The following is a 12,225-nucleotide window of genomic DNA, read 5'->3' on the forward strand; positions in this document are numbered from 1 at the left end:
AAACAAATCAAAAATATAAAGTACCATATTTTTATATAACGTTTCGTTTTAAAAAAATCGAGCTTGAGAATTTGTCAAATATATAAACTTACACAATATATAAATATATAAGCTTACTTATACAAGTACGAGTACTTGTATTTGAACTTAACTAGAACGCCTTGTTTCCGAGAAAATGAAATTTGAAAAATCAAGTACGCGTATACTAAATCATAGTACACGGTATTAGATATAGTAATTTTTAACTATGGTAGCTACAAAAGGTATTAGCCTACTCCCTTATCTTCTAATAAAGCGTCTTTTATCAGATTGTGCAAGTTATTTTCCTAAAGTTAGTTATTAACCTAATATTAACCTAATAAATAACCTAATATTAAATTTTTGTAATGTCATGAGAATAATACTAAATGATACACGATAAATTTAATATACTTAGACATCATTAATCTAAATACCATACTAAATACGATGGTGTGCAAATACTTTTTGTAGTTGCTATAAATAATACATCCAAACTCTATCTTCTTAAAGATGAAGCCTTAAATGGAAAAATTATGTTCCACATTTTAGGGCTTATTTCCTAAGTTTTATTTATTTCATGTAACATAAATCTCCTACTGATTGTTTACCAGCAATCAGCCGGTAATTAGCCGAGCAAATTTTTTAATTCGATTTTCCCGAAGCATATTTGCATGAAAAAATGTTATTTTGACCATATCTTAGAGTTATTTTTTCTCGTGAAATCACCTCTTTGTCTGTCGTTCCATGGTTACAGCCTGTATAATCAAAATGTAAGTTGTTCGTAATTCAAGTAGCTTCAGGCAACGTTACGTATCGGTCACAAATAGGACGCAACAATAGATGTGACGTGCAAAAAGCAGAGTGTTTCGAATGTTGGTGAGCGTAGTTGGCGACTATCGTCGGAAAGGCACGGTAAGAGGGTTGGAAAAGGAGCGGTGTGGCTTGAATTGATGAGCAAAAACCAACGAAATCATGAGCGATTGCTCAGGCTGGAGCGGCAGCACGCATCTCTCCGCTCCTTTCGCCGCTGCTGGCTGCAAAAGCAATTTTTTCTCGGTGTCGTCGACGCCGCCAGTCGTTAGCTGCTTTTTCCGAACTAATCTCAAGGGGTATCCCTTCCAGTCCAACCACGCCGCTGTATTATAATGAGGTGTGGATTGTAAATGAAGCTTAATGACGCCGACGTCGCAAGGTCATTTTTCAGCGTTTCGCCGTAAAGGAAGAGAACGTGTCGCCAACAGAATGAGTTTCGCTATCGCAATTAATATACCGGATAGGTTTATTTGTTTAACGAACGTGCGTGCTTTCGTTTCGTGATTTGACTGGCTAGTTACCTTTTTAATTATATGAGATATCTAAAGAGTTAGGAAAAACGCAGACATACAAAGTAATTGTTGTGTAACGTTTCAAGAATGCTTCGAATTTTACGTTAGAGTTTCGAATAATTTTTAACAATTTAGATTGTAGATATGTATGTAGTTAAATTTTAGATATCATATGAAATGTACTAGCTCTGACGATTAATCTTTCATATACGTAAATGTTACATGATGAAAATTACATATAACACAGAGAAAATTCTACTGTGGAACTTCGAAATGATACGTAAGATTTCTAGAAATATTAAAATACTTTTATTATTAATTACAGGAAAAAGATTTGTAAAATTGATGTTAAAAAACCTATATTTCGTGTTACAACTTACAACCTAAGAGATATTTTCTTCGTTATCTCAGTTTATTTTCAATATATCTTTTTCAGTTTATAAATTTTTCAAGTTCTAGAATATTCCTTTTCGAATTCTATAATGAAGAATTATTTGTTATATGAAACTTTAATGAAATAGGATTAATATTTAAATGTTTCTGTATATCATTCTACATTTCCGCTGTTAATGTCCGAAAATATGAAGAGTACGAAGAACACGAAGTGCACGAAGTTTTTATCAGTACATGTACGTGACACTTTTGATGAAAGGAAATGTGGTCAATGTATTCGCATCCGTTACACTTGCTGAAAAAAGGTAAAAAAGGATAATGGTAAACAGCAGCCAGCTGGTTCAATTGGGGTTGAAATTATTTGAATATACGAGTCATTTATCAAACGTGAAATTACCTGGATGAAACTCGTTCTTCGAGTGGGGTAATCTTCTTTCACGGAGCACGTGACAATTCTCGATTCGTGACGAAACGTGTTGGAAGTTGGGAGCACCGAGCAAAATATGTGCCTCGTTTGAAACAGAGCCTTGTCATTTTATTTGAATATTTTAATATCCAGCTCTTACATCCCCTTTTAGAAGACAACTTGGACATACCCTACAGAAACGTATATTTTGTCTTCTATTTATATTCTTCAAGAATGATTTTATTATAAGCAAACAAAGATAATAATGATTAGGTATTACTAAATAATATCTTGAAATCTGTGCGAAAAATAATATGCATCTAACAATTGTGTCTTAATATCTTTATATCTTCATGTCTTGTTTTAATACAGTGTCGCTTATAAGAGTATGTGGACAGTTTGCTCGATTTATATTTATATGCATAAATATTATATAAATATAAATATAAAATAAATGATAAAGTATATATAATTTATATATGTATATAAATGGTAAAATATATGAATTAATAGCAAATGATTATATTGCAGATTTTTGTGCAATTGTGAGAAATGTAGATGTGCAAAAATGCATAGAATGCACATAAGGGACAAAAATGTATAAAATATCCAAAATACACGTTATAATATTTATTGACTGAAACAAATCTCTGTCTAGGTCCTATTTCTGTAATGATTTTCATAAAAATATGAATTTCCATAGATATCCGCATTCTACTAGATAGATTAAAAGCAACTTACTATCTCTATGTAGTTAGACACAATATCTATAGCATATGAAATAGTAATTGCTTATTTTAATTGTCTATTATTGGTATGTTAAACTTAAATACGCGACTCATCCAAGTGTTAACATATTTGAAATATTATTTTTAGAATTACTCAGAATAATCCTTTTATCAGTTCGAAGAAACCTCTATTTTATATAGGTACATTGACAAGTAAACGAATTAAAGGTAACTCCTTAAATGACAAAACTGTATGATAATGTTTGATATTTACAGATGCCAGTTCCCTTATTGCATATTACCTCTCAAAAATAAATTCAAATAAAAAATAATATAGGGTCTAACAAAGTATAAAGTCATCTTGAGCTTTTCTGTCATTGTTTTTGTAACTAAATTATATTGCATTAAAAAAAGCATATGTGCGTATACTTTTGAACGGTAGTATATGTAGCTATCCTTCAAAAAGTCGAACACGACTGATCACACATGTTCGACAGATTCACTGGAACAATCGACCATCGGATAGTATAAAGCAGAAGCAAAATACCTAAAATAACTACAGACAGCTCGGGATCGTTGATTTGCCCCCCCCCCCTCTCCCCTCCGTTGACAAAGGGACAATGAGAGTACATTTCACCAAATATAATAGTTGAACCCCTCGAGTGCAGCGTACATCGAATCCGTTACACTTGCTGTTAGTGGTAACACAATGAAGGAAAGAGGAGAAAAGAAACGAAAACAGCAAGTCCCCCTAGTTGTCAGTCTGTGCGCCACTTGGGGCGAAATGAGATAGGGGAGCTCGCTTCCGGACCAGTTTTCGAATCGCCTTGTTATGAAGTGTCGCCACTTAAGTATCGCATTTGTATACGAATTGCTCGCTTGCGGTTCTGGATCAGAACTCCCCCCGTGCTTTCAAGCTCCAGCCACGTTATATCGTCGTTTAACTTGACGCGTGAGAAGGGAAGATCGCGTCTTAACGTCGTTTTTAACCAGAAGAAACGGAAGCGAGAGGCAGAGAAGATTCGATTCGAATTTTTCAGGATTCGTATAAGTAAAAACCGCAACAGAGAGTTCGGCTGTGGTGGTTAACAATAACAATCTGGACTTCGTCGTTGCATCGATCAGTGGCGGTCGGCAAGCTTGACGAAATATCTAAGGAACGATTGAAAAAAATCACGTAGGTTCACTGAAGCGATGGAATCGAGTGTACCGTGAGTGGAATCAAAGCTTAATGCATTTTGCATAATTTGAAAATTGATTTGAACATGGGGAAAATTCGCTACACTGAATTCGTTTTTAATATTTGTTCTTCATTTTGCAAATTGTGAGATTACATGAAATATTTTATTACTTACTTCATAACTTATGAAGTTTGGTGATTCTAAAATCTTGATATTTAAATTCGTTTCCTTTTCTTTCAGAATTTTTCGATATTCCAACTTCAATCATAATTCGTAACAAAAGCAACATTTTATTTTCATTTTAATTGTAGCTGTTTCAACTAACTAAATACACAAACAAGAAACAGGATTATTATCTCCAGTGAATATACAGATTTCCATAAGAAAATGCCTTGAAGAATCTATTAAAAGTATTATCCATGAATAATGATATAATTACACTGCTGATATTTATGCGAATAATATTAGATTATTTATGCAAGTCCATATTTTGCGGAATGTAATTATTCATCTATTAAATACTATAACGAGTACTATATCTTTCATATTTTATATATTTTTGCGTAATTCGATATTTTGATGCATTTCGTGCATCTTTGCATCTTCGAATCTTGCATAAATGCATCAGAACTCACAGTCTAGATATAACAAACGAATAACATATGTATCGTAATAATATTTTCTATCACGCGCACAAATGGAACTTGATTCCATCGCTAGCCGCGTACGAGACGAAATTTGTTCTCGGCTTCCATTCCAAGATACGGTGCAGCTGCACGAATGATGTTGTCCCGGCGAATTCCGTAATATCAGAGGAGCCTGGGAAATATTTCTTCGTTCGGCGGTCTGCTTGCTCGACGAAAGGAGCCAGAATTGGTTTTTGCGCGAAGTCACGGACTCATCGAGCAGCAACCTATCGATTTACAATGAGCGATCGTCCGCGTCGTTGAAACCTGGCCCTTGATAAAAACTAGTATTGGATTAACGCGCACACGGAGACCCTGAGTTTTTCGGCAAACCGATCGACTTCGGAAGAAGAGATTGAAGTTTATGAAGATGTTTCGCTCTTGTAGACACATGTCAGCCTCCCTCGATTCTTATGCTTTTCAGCGAAAATCCATCTTCTTTATTCCCTTCCTAGGAATTCGAAGACTTTCTCATTCAGTTTTAATAACGTGTAACGATCTTTGGTCATTTTTGTTTCGATCGAACTTTCGTTTAACTCGTTGCTTCACGTACTCTTTAATCTCTTTATTTTTCGACTCGGGGTTTCTTTCTGATTATTTCATGATATGCGATATTTTTTTAAATTGTCTGTTGTTTCTTTACGAAGACTGTCTTTTATAAAATCAGGATCTTTTCTTTTTTCTTTTTTTTTTTTTTGCTATTCTTTATTGTTTACTATTTCACGGGCAAGCAAGTAGTCGCTGTTGAGCATATTTCCTTTGATATGTCAAATATTGTAACCTCTTCCATTACTTTCGTAACTTGTATAACTTTAATAGATGACATTTTTACAATGTATTTTATAGAGTGTGAAATTACGATACTGCTATTTCATAATCTTCAGTAATTATAGAATCAAAATATATCCGCGATATCTTCTCCATTCTTGAAATGATTAAGAGAATCAAAATTTACAGGCGAACAAAGATCATAGCCACGCAAGAATATCCATTCCCACTTATCAGCTCCTAAAGCACACGACGCGGCGGTAACGCTCCTTTGGAAACAGCTGATTGACTCTGAAAGACGTGGCTTCTCTTTGGCGTTAAGGTCTTCATCAAGAGTCCGTCGAATCGTTTCCGTATCAATACCGACAGGTTACCTATATACCGTTGGACGGTCTAAGTGGGAAAATAAACGAACGCTATATCTCGTTAGCCAGTTGGAGGCTTTTATCTTGGCGTGGATGCACGTTGCGTTATACCGTGAAATGGAGTCTCGTCGATGGAAACGATGTTGAATTTCAGTCCTCTTCCCATTCTTGACTCCCTCCCGAGGCCTCCATCATGGCCGTGATAAGTGGCTGCCGTTTGCACCGTGGGCGCCAGAACAGTTCCTCTTCCTTTTTACCGAAACTTCATTTGTACAAGTCATTAAGGACCTACCGGGGTAGACGAGATCGAACACGGCTCTCAGGAAACCCGCTCGTTTTTATTTTGCTCTCTCTCGCCTCCATCCTGAGCCAAAGAGAACCCCGTGGGAGGTGGACGGATCGCTTTTGATTTAGAAAGGATGAAATTCTTGCTCTCGGTGAGTAATCAATGTGGGATAAATTGTGATGCGTTAAATTAGACGCGGAAGGGGCGGGTTTACAGGGAATAAGATGTTGATTGGTTTTTGATTAGAGAAGGGTTGAGGAAAGATTTGTAATCGATGGATGAAGTTGTGCACTTTAAGGATAAATATTGGAGATTGTATAGTAATTTAGCAGGTAAAAAGGAATGCTTCGTATGTTTTCAATCGATGTACACCGCCGATCATACATTTTCGTTACGTTCGTTGAAAATCTCTAACAAATTTTACTTCATTTGGGATTTGATATTATAATCTACATTGAAAGATACGTATAGTATGAATGAAGTAACAAATTTATAATAAGATACTTGGAAAATAAAAGCAATGAAAATACAGTTTCTACTAAATATCAGCCGATGTCCTAATAGTTTTGGTTTTATAGTTATAGTTTATTAGGTTGTTCCAAAAGTGTCTTTCTTTTACAAAGGTATCTCTTACAACAATACAACTTTATACAAACATGAAACCTAATCTGTCAAATGTTGTGGTCCTTATCTTAATAAAATAAAATAGATCATACATAATAATAAATAATAATAAATATGATAAAAATAAATGTGTAATTTTAAAAATAAAATAAATATGAGGTGGATTAAACGTGTAGGTTTGTTTGATAAAGAAAGGAGTATTAAAATAAGTACAGAGATAATGCATGCCAGTTGTAATCGTCGTTCGCTCAATGTTACCATCCCGATCGAAGAAAGGACAATAATATTCTACCTTAGGGAGCACGTTCATACATTTATATTGACGGACATTACCACAAAAAGTTAACCTTGTTATATAACTCTGGCTGAAGATTACAAGAAACGGTAATAACAATCTGTTCAAAGATCATTTGCCTCTAGACCTTGTAAACTAAAATAATCGTTAGTATTCAAAGGCACAATAATATGGGTCTTTGCCAGATTTGAATTTTCCGTTTCCACTTGAACTTTTTCTACGCTAATGTACCAGTACGGATAAAAAAAGAATAATGATAAAATATGATCAGACAGTCTATGCATTTCACACTTTATAATTATATGTCTGAATCGCTCAGTGATCGAGAGGAGAAGAGGAAAAAGAGGAAACTCGTTACGACCTGCGATACAACGGTTATGACACAATTCACAAGAATGTGCTACAATTATATCAATTTTGTCTCTACTTACCTTAGCAGATTGGTATGAAAAATAGCATAGAAGAAATGTTTACGATCTTTACTTTACAAAATAACATTTTAAGAAATACAAGTAACGCTTTACTTAATTTTAACTAATTATATATAATATGTTATAACTAGCACAATGTGTTAGTACGGTTTCAGCAATGAAATGATTATACGCTATATACGAAACATACGTATATGCAAATGTCTTATAATTTATAATTGCATCCCATACCGTATATTCAGAAAGGCCATAGAGTACAAAAGTCACGTCGTCGAAAGCTTTCATCTTGCCTCTGGTGCTTCGGTGGTTGAATCACGAGCTCTTTTTCCCCCAGTCAGAGCCGCATGCAGTATGCGTAGTATGTTATCGCACAATGCGACCGTAAATGCATTTATCGGATTGACCACGGAGACAGGCCAGCGAAACGGCCACGACGTATATCTTGGCAGGCATCTTCGGTCGGAGAATTCCGAATAATTTGCTTCGCTCGTTGCCAGAGATTTAGGCTCCATAATACCGGGTGACTCGTTCGTTGACCGAAGGAGAAACTCGCGTTTGTGACGATAAAACCGCGGCACGCCGGATAATCATGGATGACGCGGCGCGGCGGAGGATTCCGTGCATTCGTCAGGCGGCGATTATTTTACGCGCGCGCGTCACGACCGATTAGGGCAACGAGACTAATCGGCGTCCTTAAACGGCGAGCCTGCGCATTCTTCTTGCCGACGCGACGAGCGAGCAACCGATGCCGCATGATCGTGCGAGAAAGAAATGGAGGAGAGAGTTCTTCTGGAGGATCGTTGAAGGATAAATTGTGATAAATATTGTGGAGTTAGGGATGTTTCTTGCAGGTGGATTAGAGTTGGGAAAGAATTTGAAATTGATTAGGGGAATTTGAGGTGGATCGAGTTTGGTTGGGTGGCATTTTATGTATCTGCGAAGTTTGGAGTGGAAGAATGGGTAAATTTGTAATTATCGATTAGTTAAAGTTTATTCTCTGCTTAGAAAGAGTATTTTGATTTGAGTTGAGTTAATTTGATGTTTAGATGATGTCTTATATACAAGATAATTTGAAAAGTCTGAAATGAAAGGATGGAAGTATTTATTTTGCCTAAATAAAGTTAGACAACAAAATGTTGAGCCTTGGTTAGAATGTTTTGTTTCATTTACTCTTAGGTAGACATCTCGTTTATTTAGTAGAAATTCTATTTATTTCGGTTTTCACAAAATCTTTCAATGTCATAAAATTGAGTGCTTTAGAAACTACTTCAATGAACTTACGATTAAAAAAGAAAAGCTTTTCCAAGGAAAGATTATAAGATAAACAACGATTAATATTTTGCTTACGATGTTCAATGAATTATACTGGTACTGTAGTTCAGCAAATACTAATTCCATAAAAAGGCTACATTTCTGTACGAACTTCCTAGATAGCCTAATATTTCATAATTTTTGTTAAACGAACTATAAGGCTAGAGACGATTAAAAAGCGTTGGTATCCAGCCATTATTCTCTTATATTTTTCGAGTGCTTTTTCACGGACGATTACATCGAAATTTACGAAATTGTCTCATGACGAGCGGTTTCACCAGTTTCGTTCCTCCACGTGGACAAAAGTGACGCGAGAGAGAGAGAGAGGCGGCCAAACACGTCGGGACGATTTTTATCAGGATTCACTTCTGCCCCAAAAATTCCAGCGAGATTCGCCGAGTTTTTGGTTCCAAGCGATTAGGCTCGAAGATACGAGGCCGAAACAAACAAATAAGAACAAGCGTGGCCGGCTACCTACTATTCTCTACGTTCACCATGAATCCTCCTGGTGTCTTGTTGCCGGTTCGTGCCGAGGCAGGTGCACACCACCGTAGAATTACTCGAATGTGACAAATATGCCAAACATCTTCGCTTAGGGGAGTAGAGAGAATAGAAATTTTTTATTCCTCCTCCTTTTTCGCCGCTCTCGCAAAAATCGAGCCATTGTTTTCTGTATCCGACTTCTTTCGCTCTTTCTTTCTCTCTTTCTTTCTTTCTTTCTTTCTTTGTTTCTTTCTTTGAACATTTCTGTCTATTCTTGGAAAGTAGTCGTGGTCAAATATTTTATACTTCTAGTCAGTTTGAAAATTTAATATTTCATTTTTATATATTCTGGTTGATTTTAGAATTTGTAATAAATTGTATTAAATGGTTTTTTATTCGTTTTATGAAAATTTACAAACATTGGTAATTGGGATGGAAATTGATGACGGATGTTACGTTTTTCCTGTGTCGTAATTTCAGTTGGTTTTTATTGGACGGCTTCAATTCAAATACATTGTATTTGGAAGCATTGTATGTCGACTGTGACATGTATAGCAAACGACGATTTTAGCACGGTCATATACCTTTTGCATTGTCACGAAACTCCAAGTCGAGTGCACTCGAATTTCAGTGAAGTCGAGAAGGCGTTCCGGTTCCTCCCATTGTCGCACTTTCAAATTGCTTGCCGCTATGAAAGACATTATACTTCTTGGTTCTGCCTTTGCGTCTCTCAAACCCAGTGGTTCTCCTTTTTATACACACAAAAAGCCTTATAGTATCATATAAATATAAATCGTTTGGTTAAATATAACATTTAAAACATGTCGCAATAAATATAGAAATTTTTCTCGAAAAGATTGAAAGACGAAATTTTGATTTAGCTCAGAGGATTAAGAACAGAGGTGATTTGCATTCGAAGTTAATATAATAATATGATTTGCAGTTAAAGTCAATATATTTGAAAAATGATTCAAACGTGATCGTCACAATCTCTTATTTTATTTGAATGATTTAATCAACTCAAATAAAATATTATCTGAAAATAACTTATTTGAGTTTCCACCAAAATAAAGTTACTTTTTCTATGTTATTTCTAAGATTCAAATAATAAATTAATTGAAATAATTCATTACTTCAAATTGTTATTTTTTATTTCATTCCGAATAACATTTTCCTAAGGCTGGGCCAAGGTATTTCAATATCTAAGCGATTCAGTTACGTATATTTAACATTGTTCAGAATTTCATTCGTTCGAAACTTACCTTACAAAGTGGAAGTCGCAGTGAATGTTTTTTGATTTCCGTTTCGCGAAAAGGTTGAGGATCGTTTTGAATAGAATAGAGCAAGAGTTCTGAATGAAAAGTCATTCAGGATAAGACTCGCCCACGGTTTTGGAGTTCATTGATGCTTAAACTTTATCTTTGGCGGATGGTCCATCTGCAGCCAACCATGTTACTGCGTTCTCGTTGCAACCCATGGCGGGGATATTGTGGAATAATTCGAAGTGAATCGACTCCCATCGTTCTTTTATTGGCTAAGTAATTGTCGAGCCTAGTACCTTGAGAATTGCTTCTTCTCCTATTTTGCGGCTTTTCCAGAAATGGGCGAATGTTATTGCTGTTCTCATTGACATCCTCTGAATATCCTATTGGGAAGTGAAGTTTTCCTCTTCTAAAGGCACTTCTGCCGATCTTATATATTATGCTTTAGAGCCTATTGAGAGTGGTATATACAGATATTTGTATAGCAGAACCATGATCTTTCAGTGAAACGTAGAAAAGATCGTGAAGGTCTAAATAAAAAGTTTAAAAAGTTTATATTTTTTTATGATATTTTGGAGCAAAAATGTTCAGGGAAGAGGTATGAGTATTTTATGATAGAAATTGTAAAAAGATAAATGTAAATAGAAGATATTGAAAAGTATACATTTTCATATTTTCCAAACAGTCACCAGATATTTAAATTTTTTAATTTTCAAAGATTCACGTTCTTATTTAAATTATGTACTCGAATGTTTAAATACTTCAATTTGTAAATCTTTGTGCTATTGTATTTTGAAATTTCCGATATATCGGATATTTAAATAACAAAATTTTCAAAATTTCGAATATTCGAATTTTCAAATTTTCAAATATCTGGATTATCTAAATTATCCCAGTTTTAAATTATTAACATTCGAATTTTTTCACATTCGAGTTTGCAAACTTTTATGTTATCGAAGTTTTTAGAAATTACACGTTCTAAAATTTTCTAATTCATTTCTCCAGTTATCTTAAATACTATTTCCCTTATATTCTTTAATCACTTTCATATTTGTAATTAATTTTCATTCAAACACATCTTAAACTTATCTAAAATAGCATCTGCATCTGACCGATGCATAATCGTTTCATGTTTCCGTCACTGCGTGTCTTTTTTTGACCGAACATAACGCGTAGCGTTCTGACTGACTGACGAAGAAAAACGCGAAATTCATTCAAGATGCGAGATATCGCCATCAATGAACCTTTGCAAGGGACTCTTCCTATGAAGAGTCGAGCGACCGACTTTGTAGTGGCAATTCATTCACTATTTTCTGAAAATTTGACGCGCTTCGGTGCTCTTTGCGAATTTCTCGAGGGTCTGAAAGAGATAGATGATCAATGGCCAGTTCTCTCTGCTTCAAGCGATAAATAGAAGTACCAAACAATAAGTTGCTGGAGGCTGAGGTAACCAAACCGCCGTTTTGCTGAGAAACGAAGAGTTTCCAATGGCTGTCGAATTTATTCACGATGTTTTAAATATCTCTTTGTAATCTCATTTAAAGAAACTTCAATAAAGAAAGCAGAAACAATATCAATCGAGATTTTAATAAATTAAGGTAGCTTTATTAAACGATTTTTATTTTTTGTAGAAAATGATTTATAAGAATGAAACATTCTT

At 34.9% G+C, this 12,225-nt stretch overlaps 1 long non-coding RNA gene across 1 annotated transcript; it reads right to left on the reverse strand.

The window, feature by feature from the left end:
* Positions 1–1,727: 1,727 nt before the first annotated feature.
* Positions 1,728–8,138, reverse strand: LOC126922446 (uncharacterized). The gene is made up of 3 exons (XR_007712767.1): positions 7,741–8,138; positions 2,137–2,336; positions 1,728–2,034 (listed from the first exon to the last, which is right to left on the reverse strand). It is a non-coding gene; the product is annotated as an uncharacterized LOC126922446 (long non-coding RNA).
* Between the last annotated feature and the right edge of the window lie 4,087 nt (positions 8,139–12,225).

The sequence above is a fragment of the Bombus affinis genome, chromosome 12 (genome assembly GCF_024516045.1).
Source record: "Bombus affinis isolate iyBomAffi1 chromosome 12, iyBomAffi1.2, whole genome shotgun sequence".
NCBI lineage: Eukaryota > Metazoa > Arthropoda > Insecta > Hymenoptera > Apidae > Bombus > Bombus affinis.